At 38.3% G+C, this 9800-nt stretch overlaps 1 long non-coding RNA gene across 1 annotated transcript in view; it reads left to right on the top strand.

Annotated features, from left to right (window-relative positions):
- The window catches only part of LOC148184215 (uncharacterized), a 28480-nt gene extending 22793 nt beyond the window's left edge, over positions 1 to 5687 (top strand). Inside the window, exon 3 of the long non-coding RNA XR_015772803.1 lies at positions 5203 to 5687. This is a non-coding gene — a long non-coding RNA (uncharacterized LOC148184215). The remainder of the gene's footprint in view (positions 1 to 5202) is intronic.
- The last annotated feature ends 4113 nt before the right edge of the window (positions 5688 to 9800 follow it).

Consider the following 9800-nt stretch of genomic DNA (forward strand, 5'->3'; position numbering starts at 1 on the left):
AGCAGAGCTTCCTACTATGACGTTAAGTTTAATCCCAAATGCAGAGTATGGCACTGGCAGCATGTTTGATCAATAACCTGAAGCAGTTCTACATATTTTCATACATGCTATAAAGCTGGCTTGGCCCAGCTGAAATAAACTGAGAACTTTTTAAGGATCAAATCTCAGAAACACTTTAAATTAAAGTTCCGTTTATAAATAGTCTTTTAATATCTGTTACATGGTTTCCAGATGGACTCCTGTTCTTTTATAGCTAATGATCGAGTATGTTGTAATTTTTCTTATAATGTCAAATTCTCAGCAAGTGATTCCAGTTGCAAAAACTATAAATAGGGTGTAATCCAAGTAAATATTTTTTTAAAATATACCTGGCTTATAACTTTCATATATAATTTGAAGTCTTTCTGTGGTATCAGGGTTTTGTATGGATTTAATAGGTCTTCACCACTGTCTTAAAGTGGCTCTGGGCCATGTTCTGACTGTGCCCTGGGCTGCATCCAAAGCCCTGTGGGCAGCAGGTCAAGGGAGGGGATTCTGCCCCTCTGCTCTGGTGAGAGCCCACCTGCAGTGCTGCATCCAGCTCTGGGGTCCCAGCACTGGATGGACGTGGAGCTGCTGGAGTGACTCCAGAGGAGACCAGCAAAATGATCAGAGGGATTCCTATGAAGAAAGGCTGAGAGAATTGGGATTGTTCAGCCTAGAAGAGAGAAGGCTTTGGGGTGCCCTGTGTCCTTCCAGTGCCTGAAGGGAGACTGCAAGAAAGATGCAGAGAGCCTGGAGTGACAGGAGAAGGGGGAAGGATTTTAAATTGAAATATTAGATATTAGGAGGAAATTCTTTGCTGTGAGGGTGGTGGGGCACTGAAACAGGTTACCCAGAGAAACTGTGGACACCCCATTCCTGGGGGTGTTCAAGGCCAGGTTGGATGGGGCTCTGAGAAAACTGATCCAGTGGAAGATATCCCTGCCCATGTCAGGCGGCTGGAATTAGGTGATTTTTAAGGTCCCTTTGAACCAAAACCATTCTATGATTCTATGAAAATGGGATGAGAGTCCTAGTTCCCATACACTTTTCCCAGGAGATTTATGACAAAGTAATTTTGATCAGTTTGACTGACACTCTTTTAACAAGACCTGAATATTTCCATTTTCTTTATGGATAATTGTAAATATAGGATGTATGTATCTCTTCCATTGACCTCTGGTCAATGTCTAACTCTCAGATTCATGGTATGATGGAAATAATGTGTGTTACGAATTCACAGATCAGTCTTGAAGTTAGAGATTTTTATTAATAAAATCTTGGTTAAATTGGTAAAGGCACCTGCCACCTTGCCCATTTATTAATGATTTCCTTCTGAAAATCCTGTAATTTTCCATTACTGCCAGTTTATGGAAAATGACTGATTCTTATTGTAGTTAATTTGTCTTTTTAATTGAGTGTTTGAGTTTGAGTTTACTTTGGTTTTAATTAGATTTTGTTTTTTTCTCATAACAGAAAAATATTTTTTGGGAGGTAATATGAGACTGCTTTTTTCTTTTCCCTTTTATTGAACTAGCAATTAAAGCTGTGTCATCAACAAAGTCTAGATCTTCAAAATCTATATCATATATCTATATTTCTAATATTAAACTCAGTGGCAATACCAAACATGACAACATCATTGTTTAATATCAGTCTATACGATTAACCATTTCTTCAAGCCTATGTTGATGTATGCAAGCCCCACTGTAATGATGGCAATAACTTTTGTTGTAACATAATAACTGTTCAAGCTGTTCTGTACTGGTTTGTGATAGAAGCTCTGCGTGTGCTGGGGAAATCTATGAAGTTTGTGCTGAGTGGTAAAAACAGTATTTGATGCTTTCTTTGATGTTTATACTGAGGGTAAAAATCTGTCCAACACATGAGATGGAGCTTGTTCTTGCAGCTTGTTCTTGCTTTACTTCAGCTCTAAAAGAAATAAAAAGGAAGAAAGGTGCTTTAAAGGACTATGCACAGAGTTTTGCTCACCTCAATCCCTGTTACACTAAATCACACTCATGTGAAATACTTCTGGTATCTCAATTTCAAGTGCTGTTATACCAAAGCATTTCTTGGCCCCATATCATTCCCCTATGTTCTTCTCTTCCACAAACTTCAGCCATTTGTAGGTCTTCTAATTATCACTTTGTGATGCAACGTGTATAATGTTTAGCTCTGAGAATGTAATCTCATTGGTGAGGTGTCCTGTGATGTTTGCCGAGTTAATCTTTGAAAAGTGACACTTTTTGATTTTTTTTCTCTGTTAAAGTTTTTTTTCTGTTTATTACTGACATTTCCAGACAGCGTAAACTGGCTTACTGTAACTTTATTCAACTGATAAGGTGATTTACTATTCCTTCTTTCAGCAACCACTTCAGCCTCTTCGGCAGTATTGTCCACATACTTCCTCTTGCCTTTTACCTCCATTTTCCATTTTTGTGTGGGAGCCAGCTGCAACTTGGTCATTCCTGTGATATTGCAGTGTGAAAAAGACTGCCACATATTCATGATGCCTTCTTGTGGTGGTCCTGGGTGGTATAATAGCTAAAATCTGCTCTTGAGTTTAGTTTGAAATTGCTGCTCTAATGGTTTACATTTTGACTCTTTGATTGTGCTTTTTGGTGGAATGGCTTTCCCCTGCCTGTGAAACCTAAAAGCAAGTGCAGTTTTGCCAGGCTTTCCACACTCCCATTTTGAGACTGGCTAAGTTTGTTTGTAGCACTCAGCCTCACTTTCCATGTCCCCAAACTTTATTCAAAAATAGGTAATAAAATACACAGGGTTTTGCAATTAAAATATAATTTATTTAGTTTCTTGGTTGAAGCTATTGCACTGAGAGGATAGCCACGCTCTTTTGTTGTGCTCCCACAAAAGGCTGTGACAGATAATCTTGTGTAGAATACTAGCAGCACTTTTTTGGTCATGTTGTTTGTTTAATTGAAATTGAGATGTATGCCATTCAAGAGTTTGATCTACAAGCCAAGTGACAGAAAAGCCATTTCATTAAATTTTAGAGAAATAGTTTGTGTAGTACAAAATAACATAAAGGCATGGAGAAACAGGAGGCAATCTGGTGCTCACTGTTGCTGTAGCAAGTGTTCTGTAGGGTAAAGATACTTGGATTTTCTTCTGCACTGAAATCTGGCAAGTGGCTACAGCCCACCAGCTACAGCTAAAGTGCTTTCATTTGGAATTTGATTTAGAAATAGAGTAAGACTTCAGAGATATGGAAAGGTGCTCACCTGCAACGTTGTTTTCCACTTTTTTTTAAGGGCTGTGTTACTTGGCTAATACCTACAGTCTGGCTTGCAAGGGAGATTAAAAACTCTTTTTACCTCTTTTGACTCGTCAGTTATTCTATCATACATACTTAAGTAAAACATTACTAGGCAGCATCATTATATACATGACACTTTCAGTGTATAACACTCAAGATTAAACATGTGCAGCCTAATATATCCTCATCATAAAAATGAGTATCCTGTCTTGACAGATCTTCTGAAAAATAAAAGCAAGCATTTTAAAGGGGTTCATTAAAGTTCTAATATTCACCATCAGATATGACATGTCTTTCATTATTCATGTAGATCTACCTTAGTTCCTTAAGGTTTCTTTCTGAAGATAAAATTGGTTTAACAATACAATATAAATCAAATATCAAAATATTTGAGGACTCATAAAGAAGAGGTGAGATTCATCAGAGGTAACCCTGTTTTCACAATGAAATTATTGAAAGGAAATTATACATGAATCATCCCAAGTTAAAACTCATAGAAAAATAGGCAAAGAAATAATCAGCTGATCTTTGCAGTTTCCTAGCAGGTAATTAAGTGACTAAAAGAACAAACATAGAATTTTCAAGATAAATCCTATTAAAGCAATCTAATTTTCATCTCTGGCAGGATTCCTTGTGTAGATTAGAAACAGCATGTCACATGCACCTTAAGAAAGCTTTTAAGGTTGTCTCAGATGACATTCAGCTAAACAAATGAGTACAATTTGGTGTAGATTAAATTACTCCCACGTGAATCCAGATTTTGCTGGAAAGTAATATTCTATGTATCAAAGATTCCAAGCAAAATGGAAAAACACACCAAGTTCTAATACACCAAGACTCCTGAGTTCTTCAGGAGTCTCTCCTTCGTTGATTGTTGTTCATTGCTTCATTAATAACTTGAGTGATGGAATAGAACATTTTATTCAAGTTCCTGGGGAGCAAATAATCTTAGATTTAATAATTTCATACTAGAATTAATACATAATCTTAGAATTTTAAAGTATCTTGATCAATTGCAGCAAAGTTTTGAAGTAGTTAAAAGTACAATTCACTCACGATGTGTAAAACCCACTGTGTTGAGGTAGGAATAACCACTGACAGTGTTTTTATGGGATCAAATATTGCATTACTGGTATTCTATAGCTGAGACAGATAAACACAGAGCAAGTCTCAGAGAGAACTTGTTGGACATTTTAAGAACAGGTTAGAAAAACATGTATGAGTGATGGTTTATGTGTCTTTAATGCTGCCTCCTGGCAATGGGGTGGATCAGAGAACTTCCCAAATCCCCAGTCTGCTATGGAGTCTATTATCCAATGAACCTGGTGTGCTGGCAGCAGTCAAAGCTGTGAGGTCGGATCTGATCTGATCTGATCTGATGTCACTCAGCTGCCTCGAGTGAGTGGTTTACATGACAGTAATTGAGATACAAGTTAAGCCCTGTTTGTGGGGCTGTCAGAAAATCTCAGTATCTGTCTAATTTGCCCTAAACACAAGGTGAAAAATGCCCACTAGAGTTATCTGGCCTTGAGAAAAAATAAACACTTTTGAAAGTTTCATCCTATTTTATTTATCAGATTAATTTCATTTATGGATCCACATCACTGAATGTATCAATACCCTGTGGTTTTTGCATCCATGACTGGATGTTGGTGCCAGCAGGGATGACCACATTATTCTGGGGGATGTTGGTTGCTATTCTTTGTTCTGAAGGCTGTTGACAGATGAATTAATTTCCCTCTATTGTTTTCTTTCTTTAATGGCATACCCAGCTAATTAATTTTTTCTCACTTCAAAGCTGCATGCTTTCTGACAGGCCAAAGATCTGCTGATGGCAACGCTCTTGAAATGCTGCTGGTCTTGGTGGGAACAGAAAATAATGAAACATTTTAATTTTTCAGGTTGCCTCAGAGCCAGCACTCTTGTACAAAGGTTCTGTTTCTGTATTGGCAGCTCATGAAACCACAGCAAAGCAGAGAAGGAAAGCTTGGAACAGGACTCCAGCTCGCCCAGAATTTAAAGGTGGCTCTGTGATCCATTTTTCCTGTGATGAAGCTCTTCCCTCAAATATGAAAAGAGCATTGAACTACAAAGTGTGCCTTTTCTGTGCTGAGCAAGTTAACCTGCTCTGAGGGGGTGACACTCCTGTCTCAGCCCAGAAAACAGCAGCCAGTACAATGGGAACAGGGAGCTTTTCTCCCAGCTGCTTGGCCCTTCAAAGCAACACAGCACACGCTAGCCACGGACAAAAATCATCCACTCCAGCACTTTTCAGGGATCCATGTACCATCTGTAACCCCCACTGAACATTTGCCATTTAAAGTGGACCTAGAGCATCACAGCCCCTGTCCCAGATTCCTCTGAACCTGTCACTGCTCTGAAGTCATGCAGCCAGCGCACTGGGAGCACTGTCATAGGAATTATTTTCTCAAGCTGTGAATTAAAATTTCTATGAATCTCTGGCGTCTTTCCTAAATTGTTTGACTTTGCACAAGCCTGACTTCTGTCTTGTATGTAGGGGCAATTCAGAAAAATTGCTGGACTTTGCTTTTTAGGTGGAAAAGTCTTTCTGTATTACCCATAACATTTCAGTCTTTCAGTCTCCTCCTGAAGCTGGAGATGTGATCCACATTGCTGTGAACCTGGAAATATCCGTAATGCATGCATATGCATTCAAGTGAAAAACTTCATATTTTTGACAACTGCAGCCTTTTCTAATAAGAATTTATAAGATAAACACCTCTATATTTGGAAGTTAACCTCCCCTTCTCCCTCCTTGAAGAGGTCAGACCTTAGAACATGTGTGCGGTGAAATTTCTAATATTTACAGGAGTACTTACAGATGTTTGCATTATAACATAAGCCGTAATAATTCAATTCATACCAACAGATGATGTCAAAAGTCATATCCTATGATAGGGAAAGGGAGTATTGCACAGAAGTGCTACAGGATCCTGGATTCCCTCTCCTACTAGACAAGCAGTATCTGCAGATGAACACCACCACCTTTGCACAGGTTCCTTGGCAGTCAGTGGTACATTAATGGGTACGAAAAACATTCTGACATTCCCTTTCTCCTGTGTCCCACTTGCTTCCCTGGAGAATATGTGGGTGTCTGCTGATATTTTTGTGTACTGACAGCCCATGAAAATTCTTGCTGATGTGTGCTGAAACCTTTAGTTCAGTGGCACCTAGCCTGTCAGCTCAAAAGGAAAATGTTTGATAGGAAGCAGAAAAATTGGAAGGAAAAATAAGTCAGGAATATTTTAAGTTCCAAAAGTCAGTTGAATTGTCTGCACTAAATGAAACAGTTTTGGGGTTTTTTAAAACTGAAATAGGCTAGAGATTTTCTAATTTGAAAAGGTGAAAGAATTTTAAAATCAAAACTCCATTATCAATATCTATCTCTCTCTATATATCTATATTAGATATCTAATATCAGACTATAGATATTGAACTAATCTGTTGCTTTTGAACTAATTTTATTAAAACACTGTCACATCTATTCACATTTTACATGAGCTGTCCTATTTGGGGCACATGGGAAAAATCAGGAATAAGAGCAGCAAATTAGAATTCCCATGGTGGGAAGAAGAGTCATAACACCTGAGTTTAAAAGCCCAATCTGTTTTGATATTATTTTCACAATTTTAATGGGAAGGATCACAGGATCACACCAGGACCCTGTGTCTGAGGAAGCCACAGGGCCATGGCTGTGCCACATGGTGAGGAATTGCAGGCTACACCAGTTAGCATTGACAGCAGGCTAAAGCTTCCATTGCCCTCTTCCAAAGAACTGGTGATCAAATCAATCCCAGCATGGTATGTTCTCCTCTGAGAAAAAAAAACAAAACAGATTTTTCTTCTTGCAATAATATTTTTTACCCTGTCCTGTGAGAAACTTGGAAAAAAAAAAGAAAAATAAAAAACCTTCAGACTCAAGCTGCAGTGGAACTTGGAAGTAAATGTGAGTTTGTGTCCCATGGTACTTTGCAAGCAGAAGTTCTGCTTTCCATTTTCAGATGGTTAGCTGCTAGCTGTGTTGTAGAGTCTAGCTGTGAACTTTGGCTTTGCTTTGGCCTAGACATGTGGCATCTAGCTTGTTCCAGCACAGAGTATGTAAAGCATTTGGCTCTATAAATCTCCAGTCTCAGAGGAGCCATCCTTCCATATCTGACATTAATGAGGCACACCTGCACAGTGTTTGACTATCTCTGTATCATTCCATGTATCATGGCTGGCTGATTCCAGCAATGCACCACAACTGAGACAATAAAAAAGGGAGCAGTTTGCTCATTAGGAACTCAACAGTTTCAGTGTTTTGGCTTTCATTCTTCGTAACATCTGTTGAACAGCGCTGGGTTTGTTCGATGTCTAAATATCTACATACATATTTATGAAAATAATAATGCAATTTAAGCTTTGTCTTCAAATCATTTGTATTCAAATAACTCTTCAAATTATTTGTATTCAAATAATTCAAATTATTTGTATTCAAATAATTCTTCAGTATTGTGGGAGGAGAGGGGAAGATGCATAGTTTCATGTGTTGTGAAACCTGGTAAAAAGAGATGATGTGTCAGCTTTCTGCATTTTGTTTAAATTAAAATATAATACATATTATTACTTAAATTAATATATCATATATATTATCCCTGTTTAATTAACCAAATAAAACACTAAGTTGTTTGACTGATGTGTCCATGTGAGGAAGAAGTTCAGAAGGGTCAAAGACAAAAAACACAGGATGAAGAAAGGAACGCAGGATTTACAGAGCCAGCTGGGATCTATAACATCACCTGCTTTCTGTTAGGGTGAATCTTCTGTCCTAATGCCTTGGTTTAATCTTCTGTTTGGGCAGAAATGCTTTTGTACAGGGCAGAGTGATTCTGCTCTAGACCTTCTGCAGAACTGGAGACCAGATGAACATTTCCAAATTTGGGAGAATGAAAACTGAATCAAAGACCCTCAACGGTGAAGGCAAAATTGGGTTAGAGCTTCTCAACAGTGCAAGCAAAATTCAGTTTTGTGGAGCTGTGATTCTGGCAGAGGTGGTGAAAAGCTGTTGGGTGAAAAGCACTTGGATAGGATCAATGAAAACTGGGGCAGATAAAGAGGGTGCAAATGACAAGAGTGCTGAAGAAAACAGGGAAGTTGAGAACAAGAGAGTAAAGGGGTGGGAGTCAGAGAGAGAGAGAGAGTGAGCGAAGGATATCTAGAAAATAATCTGAATGGGTAAGAAACCAGGGGTGTTTTAAGTGGTTGAGAAAATTGTGTAATTGTTTTTTTCCCCTCTCCCGCCTTCGTGAAATTATGTAGCCTTCCCTGGCCCTTGCATCCATGCTCTTTTTTTAGGGAGTTCCAAAATCTGTTTTAATCACCAAAACCCCCTTTTCTCCACTATGCTTCATTCCTCCTACTCTGCAGAGTTTTGCATGCCTGTGAGAATGAGGGAAGGCCAGAGAGCCACTGTTGCTTCTGCTAATTGAAGAAGGGGGGCAGAAGGAGAAATCAGCTCCTGCTATTACCCCTCAGTGTATTAATTGCTGTCCCACAGGAAACAGCTCCCTCATATTATGGCATCCATAGCAACAACTCTCTTTTCCTAGGACTCTCATGCACATAAAATGAGTAGCAGGGCTGCAGCCTTCACTTCTTCAGCAGCACTACCCAGGAGAACTGCAAAAATACTGCCACAAAGGACCATTTCTCTGGGGGAAAAAAATAAAAATCTTTGTCATTGGTTTTGGTTCAGTCAGAAGAAGAAAAAGCTTTTAAAAGTAGGACACTATGGAATAGAGAAGCACAAATACCTGTTTGCCTTGAGAGTAAGGCCTGTTGTGTGGAATGTAGCTCCTACAGGAATGATTCTATCAAGGAGTTCAATAAAACAATTAATTTACTGATGTGTGTTGGTGAACCTGAGACTTTTTTGTTTTGTATCAATGAATTCAGTGGAGTAATATCCTGTGCACTTGCAGGTTGATGAGATCATGAATTAGAAACCTATATATCCCTTAAAACAGAGAAATGTAAAGGAATGATAACTTGGCTTTGGAATTGCTGTGGAACTTACATAGTTAGGAAGAATTAAACTCTAAGAGGCTAATGCTAATAACATTTGGGTTACTTTTGCTGCTTGCTCTTTTACCTGCAAATTATATAATTACTTATCTTTAACTGTTAATGTTTGAGTAGCTTGCATACATTTATAAGAATTAGGATATGAAAAATTGTGAGGATTTTGTGGTCTATGCTGAGACTCTTTCAAGATATACCTCTCAATGTAGATGCAGTGCATATCCTAAATATAATACAGGGAAGGCCTAAAGAATTTTTTATTTGATTGTTGCAGAAACACATTTTAATAAATATTTCCTTGTTTTGCATACAACTGTTCAACGTATCTTCTGACCTTACCATTAGCTGTGATTTTTCAGGTTTTTTTTCATCAATGTATCAATTCATTAAAAAGATTCACCAAACAAAAGCAGGAATC

Source organism: Pseudopodoces humilis, chromosome 6 (assembly GCF_049639895.1).
Source record: "Pseudopodoces humilis isolate 2021_Gansu_Grassland_sample_001 chromosome 6, ASM4963989v1, whole genome shotgun sequence".
Taxonomy (NCBI): domain Eukaryota; kingdom Metazoa; phylum Chordata; class Aves; order Passeriformes; family Paridae; genus Pseudopodoces; species Pseudopodoces humilis.